Source organism: Strigops habroptila, chromosome 8, assembly GCF_004027225.2.
Source record: "Strigops habroptila isolate Jane chromosome 8, bStrHab1.2.pri, whole genome shotgun sequence".
In the NCBI taxonomy this organism is placed as follows: Eukaryota; Metazoa; Chordata; class Aves; order Psittaciformes; family Psittacidae; genus Strigops; species Strigops habroptila.
Window position 1 is genome coordinate 44,625,743 of NC_044284.2, and position 9,690 is coordinate 44,635,432.

The window sequence follows — 9,690 nt, forward strand, 5'->3', positions numbered from 1 at the left end:
TTTCCTGCTTCAGAGTTTACAGAGATCGGGTGCTAAGCCCAAATACACCCTCACTGCAGCTCATTACAATCAATTTACACCGCTGCTGCTATTTTTTAAGTTGTAATGGATGTATAATCAATTTCTACAAACATGAAAGCAAAACTTGGGCCTTCATATACCCCTGGGTTTCACATCTATGCTTTTTAACAGAAACAAAAATCTAAACTCAATACGCAGTACCTTTTATTTTTTCTAATTTCAGTAAGAAATATTTGTTATACTCCTATTAAGTAAAAGAACATAAAGCCTACCAAATAACTGACAGCATCCCTTTCTGTAGCAAGGAAAAAAATATTTGCAAACAAACTGGAGTATTTTGAGCAAAATTTTCTGACAATATAGAGAATCTGTGTGTAAATACAAAACTTTACATTTTCTAGGCTACACACTAGTCTGCCTTTGATGACTGCTTTGAGAACAGGGTTTATACAGAAACATATTTGCTGCAGATTGATTCTCTGCTATAGATAAAAGATTTTAGAATGTGTCCTTGCACCTCACTGAGAAAAAACCCAATGAAAATTCCACTACCAACAGCATGAAAAGACAAGCACATGCTGCTGCCATGTGCATTTCTGTAACATTTCAAAGAAAGTTTCTCTTGCAGTTTCCTTCCCAAAACTCTTTTCCCTCATCCCAGCCTATCAGAACTATTCATTTCATAAGTACGCCTCCAACAAACCTGCTCAAATGAATCAAAAAGCTAAAATAAAGTCCCCAGCTCTAAGGAACCGACCCATTTTAGATTACCAAAATGCAGACTGAGAAAGACCATTTCATTCACAGGAAGAAACCCACCAATCTACCACTGCTCTAAAGTCTCTCAGAGAGCAGCAAATACTCTGAAGATGGATGTGGTTTTGAATTTGAAGCTGAGTTTTGAACAAAACATGATATAGCACAGACTACTTCCTTTTAAACCACAGAGAAGACTTAACACAACAGTGAAGCTATCAATAAAATCCAGTCTATAATACAATCTGTCAAATTACAAAGCTTTAAATGGTCTTTAAATAAATTTGGATCACAAACCATCCCCTTTTTAAAAAGTCATACTTCATGGCATACCCAAAACATAGATACTGAAAAGACAGACCACTGTATTTCTTTTGCTAGCTTAATACCACTTCTCTCATTTTCATACTCCCTTTAGGAGTTGTTGAAAGCCCATGCTTTGGGCTTTTGTTTTCCAACTATGATGATTTTACGGGTCTCACTCAGTTTACTTGTTTGAACAGCAAATGTATGAGAGCACAAAATACTTCAAGGAGTAGGTGTCCTTAACTTTGGGGGTTTTTGGTCCATTTAAACAAATGGACCTTAGTTCAAGAGATCCTTCTATTCAGACAAAATTCTCAGTAAGTGCTGTGATCTGGCCTTGACTACCTCTTTTTGGTTGGAAATAAGGTCAGTGTCCTACAGTTATATAGGTTAACTCTGTAGAAATATGAAAAAGTTGAAGTCAGCAACAACCTACCAGTTCGCACTTTGAAGGCCCTGTGGAAACAAAATTTTGTATCTAGGAAAATCTGTCACAAGCCCAACTCTTAGTCATCCACTTCAGGAATGTCGAAAGAAATGTTCCCACTCCTTTTCCTACACAGTGATAGGTCATGAATGTCTGTGAACTGCAGGGAAAGTAAAAACAAAAACAAAGGAAGTGCTTTTATTTCCTTAAAGGAAATCAAGTGACTTTTTTTAACATTATTATGAAACTTGAAAGAAACCTTATGATTTTGATGGCTACAGGCCAGAACTGAATTTTAATTGGCAGCAAAACCATTCCAGAACATACAGACAATAATTCTTGAAAAATGGCACCAGAATGTAATTATTTTAAACTTATCATTTTTAAATGGTATACCACATGCTCATAATTGTATGAGCATAAATCCTAATCACACACAGATCACAGCCAGTGGCTGATCAGATAACATCACAGCTCCAAAAAGCATGCAAAGGCAAAGCAGTTAACGTGCTTGAATTGATATACTTTTCTTTTTTAGTTAAGATTTTACTTTTTACAGTTTTAACTGTTTGAACAACTTCCTCTCTTACTGTAACACTCCCCTCCGTATGTGTTTCCGTATGTGTTCACCTTTGAACATGCCTCTGACCAGGAACCTGCCTCCCTCTGCTCCAGTGTCAGGGGTCTTTGCATTCTGCTGCAAATACCGTCTTCTGGCACTAACTTTGAAAGCAAACATTGCAGGGATGTGCTAGTTGCAATCAACCAGTGAAGTTAATTTGAATAAACAAATCAGTGAAGAAGTCTCATAAATGTAGGAAAACGTTTATTTTCCCACACCAGCTCAAATTTACCCTATCCAACATCTGAGACGATGTCAGTATGCTCCCCTCCATGTCTGCCCTTCTGCTCAGGTTAGATGGATTTGAGAGTAGCACCTGAGCTCCCAAATCTGTCCTTATTCTTTTAATTCCAGATGATTTTACACTGGGTCTGTTTATAACCTGCCTGCACACATGTATATTCTAATGCCGAAAGGTCACACACCCACAGTTCTCAGCAGTTCACACAGACTGACTTGCTCGCAGTATTCCAATTGAATGGATGTGGGGACACTCTAGCTAAGTTCTAAGAGCTCGCTGACTTACTTCAAGCTCTTCAGCCTACTCACCATCCCATCTTATATCCCCCCTTCAGCTGACCCATTATCCCCCACCCTCTGGAAAACTGCTAGAATCTGAATCCACTGATTTCCCCTGGCAACTTAGCCGCAACTCCACCTGTAACCATTAGCTAGCCATGTATATCTTCAGCTTACCCTAAAAAATAGCATCTTAAAGCTGGAGATCTGGCCATTACTGACAGCTTTCCATTAAGTAAAACACAATTTTACTCAATTATCTAAATTATACATGCGAAAAACGGCAGTGAAACAAACTGTTGTTAGAAGTGTTTGTGCAAGAGGGATGGAAGGGCTGACATATGTTTCACTACTGATTACATTTCTACTCTATCCTCATGCTCAAGCTATATTTTGACCTTAATTCCAAAATATTTTTTCTCTTGACTATGGCCCTGCTATGGGATCTTTTCCATCCTACCATCCACCTCTACACAATCACAAGGATTCAAAATTACGGAGTAGATACACACTTCTGTTTCCCGTCTTCCAAATGGAAAACTTTTGTTCATCTCCACAGGCTATACTATTACCCATTGCAGCACCAACAGCTGGCAGCTCATACTGGAAAGGAAAAATACGGGAAGAAAAAAAGAATTAGACTAAAAAGGCTTTATTCAGCAATTTTGTCAGGTTCCTGCAATCTAACTCCAGAATGGTGATTACACAGATGCATTAGCAGACAGTCAGCATTTTCTGCTGCCCTTTCTTCCCCACAATACTTCGTACAACTGCCAACTTGCCTGGCTGCTGGATAGCTGGATGGGGAATATCACAGGCCACATACTGGGAAAATCACTGTGCTGATGGCAAAAGGACATGCCTGGTTTTATCCTTGATTCTTGTGGCAGCAGCACAAGCTAACTTCTAGAACGATGCCTTCTTACAGTTAGAGACAATCTGAACACAAAGGTGCAACTAAGAGAGTTATATTTTTCAAAAGGAAAAATAAAAACAGGCTTAGGTAAACAGCACTGGCATTAAACACAATGTCCTAGCATTTCATCTGAAAGGCCCATTGCCCACATTTTTCTTGAGAAGTTCTGCAAAGTCATTTTCACAGCTTATTGGCCCAACAGAAGCTCCTCAGGAAGGCACCCAAAAGCCTCCACAGACAGTCTGTGTTCAGACTTCTGCTTCATGGGCAATCAGTAAACCAGCATCATAACCACGGATGTGAGGAAGATGAAAAAAGCATGAAAAATATGGCAAAGGGCAAGGTCCAGTGTTAGCATTACTTTGTCCTGTTAAAAGTTTTAGCAGAGTGTACCAGGTATTCATAGGGCCTCCCTTTTTATTACCAGAGAGTCAGTGTTAGGATAAATTTAGTACGGTGTCTTCCACTATGTAAGTAACTGTGGAATTTACCATAGCAGACATTGAGATAAAGTTATGGTGTTTATTTTTTCATTTTCACAAGGGAAGCCATGAATCATGTGACAGTTTTCTGGGGGAAACTGACTTTATTCTTGATCCATGAAAAAGATTACGGTGGCTGTAGAAACCATGGATGAAACAACTGGAAAAGTCACTGACTAGTATTTCCAAACAGCATTTCTGAACAATGTCTTTTCCATGTGGCACAAACAAACAAGCCTAATTATTTCACCTACCAAAAATCAGTTATTTAAAAGAAATATGCCAGCTCTCTAGCTGTTCAATACCCAGTTCAGCTCTCTAATCAATATGAAATAGCCTTCAATCTTGCTCTGAATCCTTTGCCTGCCATCAGAACCACTTAGTGCTTAATCCTGGCAAGTGTTCTTATTATCATCTCGCACAATGAAAAAATGCTCTTTTTTTCTGCTTAGAATGAACCATTACATTTATAATTCAGGCATTACCTGAACACAATAAAATGACATTATCTGATTTTTTAAAAGAATCATAAACACTGATCATCAGAGTACACCCTCCCACTCTATTTCTTCACTGAGCGAAACACTGTCTCACCCAGGTGTAATCAGAGACCACCACTTTCAAGACAAACAAGAACATCAATTTTGAATTCTAACCTATACCTGATGCCACAAAGCAAGCCATATGAGCTAAGCTCATGTGCTCCTATTTAGACATAAGACTCATGTATCCTCTGTTACAATTTTTAGACAATAACATTTCTAGTATTTTCTGCCCTAAATGGTTTTCAAAGTCAAATGCTTGCTTAAGGGGACTCCATTTGGTTTTCGCCAAATTGCAGCCTGATTTTAACAGAACATGAAGTGTGTCATGGTCCGTACAACATCTCTAGTGTCTTTCTGGAAAGCTGCTACATAAATCTTCAGTCATCATCATCCTCCTGTATGTAGCTTTATGATCAACTGCTTCAAATTCTATGTAATTTATACCATACACTGACCTGCATTCTGGAAAGCATTTGAAAGAACAACAAATACATGTATTTTAAAGCATTATCTTTTTATGAGTAGTGCAATATTTTAGTACCGTTCCAGTAAAACTACCACAACACTAAAATCCACACAAGCAGAAATTTTGCAGGAAATCTGAATTTAAAGTCTGCTCCCAGGCTCTTGGCATTTCTTCCCTTTTTGCTACACAATTTAAGTTTTCATTTTTATATATAATTTACCACCCAAGCTATTTTTAAATACAACCTCCTGAATGTGAATCAATGCTTGGCTTGCTTACTGACTTCCTCTCCCAGCAAGTCAAGATTAAAGGCTAAGTTCAAACACTTCCCAAATGCAACACACCACTTGAACAGTTTTGACAAAAACCACGCTGTGTGTGCAACGTTTGGACCACTGAGGTTCTTTTTAAGCACGACTTTCCTCACCCTTGAGGCTGCTGTCTAGCAACATTGGCGTGTGCTAGTCAAGTCCTTGCCAGCGCAGTGAACTGCTGTGCTGTCTTTTCATGTATCTGATCAGTAACTGTCTTGCACATCTACTGATGACTCTCAAAACCTTCTTGTATTACCAATAAAAAACTCCATCTTCTTTAGTCCTCTCATACTTCCTTCACCATTGATTCCTTTAACACCTGAAGCAATAGGTGCATGTCTTGTGTGTGCTTCCCAATACTCCTTGAGAGGACACCTCCATCATCTTGGTAGAGGCGGAGTTGAGCACTCCGCCCTCTTGAACAATTAAGGTACCGCCACCTCTCTTGTAGCATCCATCATAAACCATAAATCTAATCATATCTAAATCATAAAGCATATGTTAGTAGTTGGCTTAACATTACATTCTTACGCTCATTTGATGTATGTGAGCACCACATATCTCACAGTATTTCTTTACATACTAATTGCCAATATTTTTTTGTTAGTTAAAAGAGAATAAAAACCTTGGGGAGAGGAGAAGAATATGCAACTAGAACTGACCATAAATTCAGATAAAAGGCACACTTAGGACCACATGAATTCATCACTTGTGTTTCGGGAGATAACATGAAGATACACTTCACATACAAGCCTTTTGTAATTAAAAATAAATAAATAAAAAAAATTCTGCAACTTCAGCAGAAAAGCATTGAGAAAAACTCAACCAAATTCTAGTTTCAAAGATCTCCTATGACATTATGAAAATGAACAAAGACTTACATAAGAAACCACACAGGACCACGCAGGGTTTCTTTCATCTAAGGAGGTCATGAGGGAAGATAAGTATGTAAAAATATACACCCCATTGTAAAAACACTGGAGAAAGCAGACTTCACGAGGGACCGTAATTCTGCACACGCTGAAGCATTGCTTTTTGTGTGCGTTCATGCCGAGACGACTGCTTTTTCATCTAAAAGAAGCCCAACATACAAATGAGGGGTGTTAGGGAAAAACAAGTTCAAAATTATGAAACTGAAACAATGTAAGTAAATACTTGAAGTCTAACCAAAGCAACACCTCTGTGTAGGTACACAGGTAGAGATGCACAGGTTTAGTTACACCAATGCAGTTTCACAGCTCTGTTGTTGTCAGACCTTCACATGAGACCCTGCTACTCCTCCATACTTCCTTTCTTGTAGAACAGGGAGCTCGTTTAGTATGCATTGAATCTTATAAGAATCAATGTTTCAGCACTACTGATTTTACATAAAATATTTAAGAGACTACAATTAAAAGCCATTAGAGAGAGGAGCATATGTGTTTTAATCATATGCACTACTTTTAGTTACCTTTTTGAGAAGATTAAAATTAAGCAGCTTTTGCTTTTCATCCCACTCACACCCTCCCACTACAAATTCTGTCTGAGCTAATCCTCCTTCTACAGACGTCAAAACAGGGCATACATATTACAGCTACTTACTGCCAAAATGTGTTGGTTTAATATCCCATTACTATTGTAATACTGGCACAATAACTTATTATATGTGACAGCTTTTGCAGTTAGTCAAGGATAGAGCCACTTACTCTGTAGTTTTTCCAACCACATGAAACTGTACTTGTAAAATCTGTAGAAAAGAAAATTTGAGATCTGAAGTAGACGCTCGCCTCAGACTGTAATGCCAGACAAATAAAAGGCTTATAAGGTCATTACATACACACTTCCCACCCTGTCATTTCCATTGTCCCAGCCTTTATGTAAAGTGATCTGTTCAGAAATTCAGGTTACGGTATTTACAAATACATTGTTTAACTCCTTACTCCCTCGCATTTTAAAGAACACTTTCACTGATTTTTTTTAACGTATTTATTTTTAACTGCAACATTTCACATGAAGGCCAACGTGATCTCCATGTCAGAACATGCTTCCCATGAAAAGACCACGCTTTTCAAAAGGTTCAGGGTTATTCGTCAAGAACCTGCAGTGCAGAAATACACTAAGAAGTCCGTTCAAAGCTCTACAAATATTTAGGTTAAAGTGTATACAATGACAGGGGCTGCTACCAGATATACTCAAGACAACAGGCATCAAAAAGAAGCTAAAATTCAAGCAAGTTGTTCCACTCCAGCCTAAGTGTATCGGCCAGCAATTGATGACAAAATGTCAGCCCGCCAGAGAGGCTCAGCAGCTCTGACACAGCTCTGCGGCACTCGCCGGCCAAAGCTGGTGAACCCGAAGCCGGTCACCACGGAGGCTCCGCTCCGCGGGACCGACGGGCCCGCCCCGTCGCGGGCTCCGGCCCCGCACGCTGCGTGCACACCCGTGCGGCGCCGCTGAGCCGGGACAACGCACGGACCGCTCGCACGCACCGAATCCCGCCCGGGAGCGCCGGGACCCGGCTACCTGCCGCAGGCACCGTCCTGCCGGCAAAGTTTACCCGCCCAGGCCTCGCGGAGGGCGGCTGGCCGCCGGCGAGCCCCCCCGCCCGCCGGGCCGGTTCAGCCAGCCCGGCCGAGCCCGCAGCGCTTCTGCTGCCCTGGGTCTCCCCAGTACGCGGGGCCGCAGCGGACCCTTCCCGGCCTTCGGAACAGGGTGCGGGGCGGGCGCTCCCGCCGCGCCCAGGACGCCCGGGCCGCCGTCCCCGCTCTGTCCCCGGGCGTCGGCAGCGACAGACCGCCGGAGCCGCCGAGTATTTACCGGAGGAGGGAAGCACGGCGCACACAACACGGTCGTACCGGGGCACCAGCCCGAGCGCTCCTCAGCAGCGCACCCAGGGAGCCGTCCCGCCTGCCCGGCCGGGGGGATACCGCGCCCGCAGCGCCCCCGTACCTGCCCTGCCTGCCGCACTCAGCGCCTCCTCCCGGGGCCGGGGCCGCTGCCCGCCACCACGCCACGGCGCCGGCTCGCCAGCCCGCCGAGCGCCCGGCTTCTGCCAGCGCCGCCCCCCAGCGGCCACGCCGCCCGCCACCGCCCCGGAGCGCGGGGCCCCGCCCCGGCTGAGCGGGTGACTGGCTGCCCCGGGACGGACCGACCCTGACCGGCCCCGCCGCGGGACGGGACGGGGCGGCGGCCAGTGCGGCGGGGACATCCGGTTCGGGGTGCCGACAGCCCGGCGTGGCGTGGCGAGAGGGTGCCCGGTGCTGCCCACGGCACATGCGGTCGCGGGGCCGCCCGCCAAGGGGCCGGGCGGTTTCAGCCCTCTGAGGACTTCTTTCATGGTCACCCTTGTGGGAGACCAGCGAGCGGCTCCCGGACAACAGCGGGCAGCTAGTCCGGGTTCCCCAACATCAGAGCCCTGGTTTTTACTTCCTCCTGCTCTCAGCGTCCGAGAAGGTGGCCGTCGGGTCTCTGGAGAACATCTCATGCAGTGAAGCAAAATGGTTACTGCTGGGGACTCTGCTGGCAAATTCTTCGCATACTTACCGGGAAGTACATCAGGAAGCTGTCGTGGCCTTTTGTTAGAAATGCCAATTTCAAGTCCTTGTCAAAGGAGAATTCCATGAATTTCAATAAAAAGATAAGACATTGTCTTGTATAGCTGATACAAGTGAAGTCATTTCATAACTTGTGAAGTATTTGCCAAGATTTGTTGCCAACAAAGCAGCTAACCAGCCTTTCCCTTCCTGGGAGCTGCTCCTGCTCTGCCGGCAGGAGAGCTGGTTCAATTCTACAAGCTGATCATCTCTGAAATACACTGATTTTTCATCAGTCTATCCCTAAACCAGACTCTAAAATTAATTCTGCAGACTTGGGGAATGCCTTAATTCCCTTTACACACCTGCTTTGACGTGTCTGTGCAGAGCCCATGCAAATACAGGGTGATCAAAGCAGACATGCTGACACTAATAAACATTTGGCACCAATGTTTATGGCAAATGGCTGCAGGGTTTTGGTTGCAGCCAGGAGTCACCTCAAAGAGCATATGTGGGTCACATAATTCCGTGGTTCCACTTGCTGCCCTGGATCCTCCTGCCAGCTTCCAACTCCCTTGTCGTACTGCTCTGCCAGCTGACCTACTTATCTGCATGGCCTCTACTCTTGGGTCATGGTGACCAGGGGTCACTGCCCTGTAAAAAGCAGCATGGAGCCAAATTTTCTTTCTTTGATATCGTACATGCCCAGAATCAACATATCTAACAAAAGACTGGGTGTGTTTTTCTGGCTAGACTAGTACCTGACTGGTATGATTTCACCTGGAAACGTGCTGAGGTTCTCCA

General features: G+C 43.6%; 1 protein-coding gene across 9 annotated transcripts in view; it reads right to left on the bottom strand.

The window, feature by feature from the left end:
- The window catches only part of PXYLP1 (2-phosphoxylose phosphatase 1), a 56,147-nt gene extending 47,676 nt beyond the window's left edge, over positions 1–8,471 (bottom strand). Inside the window, exons 1-4 of one of the 9 annotated variants that reach the window (XM_030495410.1) lie at positions 8,303–8,404; positions 7,060–7,100; positions 6,256–6,445; positions 1,520–1,670 (exon numbers count right to left, since the gene is read on the bottom strand). The gene's annotated coding sequence lies outside the window, so the exon portion shown is untranslated. The other 8 variants (XM_030495411.1, XM_030495414.1, XM_030495415.1 and 5 more) reach the window with 8 other exon arrangements.
- Positions 8,472–9,690: the final 1,219 nt, after the last annotated feature.